Raw genomic sequence first — 3,675 nt, forward strand, 5'->3', positions numbered from 1 at the left:
CGGTCCGCACCAGAGTGTGATATGTCTCCAACGTATCTATACTTTTTGATTGTTCCATGCTATTATATTATCCATCTTGAATGTTTTATATGCATTTATACGCTATTTTATATGATTTATGGGACTAACCTATTAACCTAGAGCCCAGTGCCAGTTTATGTTTTTCCTTGTTTTTGAGTTTTACAGAAAAGGAATACCAAACGGAGTCCAATTGACGTGCCAATTTTGATGATTTTTTATGGACCAAAATAAGCCCCTGAAGTAAAAGAGTTAGGCCAGAAGAGTCTAGAGACATCCACAAGGGTGGAGGGCGCGCCCTACCCCCCTTGGCTTGCCCCCCTATCTCGTGGATGACTCGAAGACCCCCCCTGACGTGAGACCGACGCCAAAAATTCCTATAAATACAGAAATCCATGAAAAGAAACCTAGGTCGGGAGTTCCGCCACAAGCCACCAAAAACCAATTGGGACCCTGTTCCGGCACCCTGCTGGAGGGGGGATCCATCACCGGTGGCCATCTTGATCATCCCGGCGCTCTCCATGATGAGGAGGGAGTAGTTCACCCTCGGGGCTGAGGGTATGTACTGATACGTCTCCAACGTATCTATAATTTTTTTATTGTTCCATGCTATTATATTATCTGTTTTGGATGTTTAATGGGCTTTAATATGAACTTTTATATTACTAGGAAAATTGCCCGTGTGTTGCAATGGGAAAAATAGATTTGATCGTAACGTAGAATGCTCATCGACATGACAATAGCATACACAATTGCATATGATCCTGCGGAGGATCCGCTTCATGTTCACTATGTGAATGCGGTCCAGAGGACACCAAGCGCGATCGAGAAGGCCCGACGAGGCACCGCATAGGTGCCAACATTGCCTCCGCCTATTTTTCTATCCAATGATTGGTCAACTAGACTATATGTAAATTACCTCCAAGATTCCTTTACCACCCATACAAAGCATTTACCTTCATGAACTAATAAAGTATAGAGAATGAAAAACAAATCTTGACACTCCTTGTTAGTATGCTTGACTAACAAATCGCCAATACATGATGCCGATGTCATTTGCTAGTAATACATGGCCGGTGTGTTCCACCTCTTTAATTCCATGATCATATATCATTAGCTCAAATGAATAGTAAACCTCAAGAGCAATATAGCATGGTACAAAGGGGCTCGTAGGCCTTAATCTTGCCCACAATCTGGGCATCCCATGAGCTGAAGAAAAACAATAATTCCACATGAGCCCCTCCTAAATTATAAGAAAGGTATTGATTTTGATTTCCCACTTCTCAAAATTTACAGTCCTGTTACATATTGAGAAGATACTAACTTTCGCCGAAAAATAATTCTAGGACATTATGCACTTGCACTCACTTTGAGCTGCATTTTTTTCAACTCCTCCTACACCACCTCGTACATTTTTCATATAGCATACCCATATGATCCAGTCAAGAATTGTGACTCCCTTAATTTTAGAATATCTGAAGTGAAGAGAGCATCATCATTGTTTATTGTTCAGAAATCAGCGAGAGGACTTACAGTGCATCATGATTGTTTATTTTTTGCATGTACTCTTCTCCAATGCAGCTTTCACCAGAGTCCCAACAACAATTTTATCCTCCTGCCTGTGGATTTAAGTAATCTTGTTTTATTTCGTTCCGTTGCAAGAACCATCAAAAGAATGTTCATATGAAGCTAAAGCCAACATGTACAGGCTTTCAATCTCAACTTCCTGCGATGTTTTTCTTTAATTGTTTACCTGTACGCTAGATGTGTAGGGAGATCTATTTCTACAGTAGCATTATCAAATGGGCCAAATCCAACTATTGGCTTAGCCTTGATTATTTTGGAGATAATACTTTTCCTTGTACATTTTTGTTGAGAGAACATGTACATATCTCGGAAGAAAAGGAAGCAACATAATCATGTTGTAGCAAATAAACTTCTGTTTGGATCTATATGCTATTATGAAATATATGAGAACTGCACTTTGCCTTAAAGTAATATATTGATGTAAACTCTGGTTGTTTCAAAATGTACAAGGGCTATCACTTAACGATGATATAGCTATTTACTCCCAAATCCCATATATCAATTTGCTGCAAGATAAAGATAATACAAAATTATGTTAACTTAGAGCTATTTACGTATCGTTTACTTAAGTCAAAAAACTCAAGTTATCTTGCTGCAGGCAATCTACTCAATGCTTATCACACAAATAATAATGTTCGAAAGCAATTAGGAACAACCAAACCACACAAGCATAAAATTGTGTAACCAAATAGACATCAAAGAGGAGGGAGCATTTTTTAGAAGTACCTCATTAGGTTTCACAGTTATTATGTGAGGAGTAAATTAAGGATGACCCAGATGAACCCACAAATCAAAAGAAATATCATAGTCAGCACAAAAATTGTTCAAAGAAGATGATCAAATTAAAAATCATGTAACTCAACATATAGAAGGATCTTCTTATAAAAAAATCAGGCAGCTAATCTTTTGTCTTATTATATTCAAAGAGCTCTCTCTGAATGACACTTCTATATTGATATGCTGCTCTTTGCATATAAGTAACATAAAGCATATGTGCACTTCTCACCTCCTTTGAATGTCTGCACTACTGCATCCTATTTAATTCCTTTAGAACGTGGATAAATACTTATAAAGTTAATCATCACATGCCCTTTAAATGTGTGAATTCACATGTAAACCAACTAACCAAGGCGGATGCAGCCAAAATTACCCAAGGCATCAAGTTGTTTCTTTTAGGGTTTAGGGTGTGCAAGTGTCGTTGAGGACATTACCTGTCCACTGAATCTAATGGAAAATTCATGGAATATATGCTTGTGCCGATGAAATTGGATCCGGACTCAGGTTTAAGGCGAACTTGCATCGCTAGAGACTTCTCCAACTCCTTCAAAGACTGCTGCAACTTTTGCTCAGGGGCTTCACCATGCCACCAACTTCTTCAGGTGCCAACAACATGAACAGATAACTGTGGTGGGAGGGGGAAGGGAACAAAGATGGAGGAGGGAGAAGGGAGAGGCGAGAAGAGGGGAAAGAGGAAGGGGTGGAGGTACCTGTGATAATGGGGAGGCGGCAGTGCGGGACGGGAAGACTCGCTGCCAGCGGGCAGGACGAAGAGCCGGCGGCTCCAACCCTAGCTTGTGCGTGAGAACTCCATCCGTCGCACACGACCAGGGCATCCATTTGTTGCCATCGTGCTCCAGCGAGCTGGCAACCGAGGGTTGCCTGGAGCGGAGGGATGGGGCACAACATCAGGGAACCCTCGCGTCGGTGTGTCTCGTTTTCTCGTGCGAGAGAGGGGCGGCATATTTTGTTTTTTATTGAGATCACATATTTTGTTTTTTTAGGTTTGAGAGAGAGGGGCAGCAATTTTTCAACTACAAGCGATGAAACATCAGGTCCTCAGGGGCGAGTCTTCCCCTCTCTTTGGTTGGGCTATAGTAGGCCCAATAGTAATAATGCGCGCTGCAGCCCAATAGAAGATTACGTGTGAGGACGACCTGAAAAATAACGTGCGATGTCGTTCCAAACTGTTTGGTTAGTAACACATCGGTTAATTTATAAATATAAAAAAACATTTGTGAAAGCGTAAATTCACGGGAAGAAGCGTATTGTGACGGTGAACCCGACAAAGTC

General features: G+C 41.0%; 1 long non-coding RNA gene across 1 annotated transcript; it reads right to left on the reverse strand.

Annotated features, from left to right (window-relative positions):
- Window positions 1-1,269: 1,269 nt before the first annotated feature.
- LOC125515886 lies at window positions 1,270-3,083 on the reverse strand. Its single transcript, XR_007287154.1, has 2 exons — window positions 2,332-3,083; window positions 1,270-1,637 (listed from the first exon to the last, which is right to left on the reverse strand). It is a non-coding gene; the product is annotated as an uncharacterized LOC125515886 (long non-coding RNA).
- Between the last annotated feature and the right edge of the window lie 592 nt (window positions 3,084-3,675).

Source organism: Triticum urartu, chromosome 6, assembly GCF_003073215.2.
Source record: "Triticum urartu cultivar G1812 chromosome 6, Tu2.1, whole genome shotgun sequence".
NCBI lineage: Eukaryota > Viridiplantae > Streptophyta > Magnoliopsida > Poales > Poaceae > Triticum > Triticum urartu.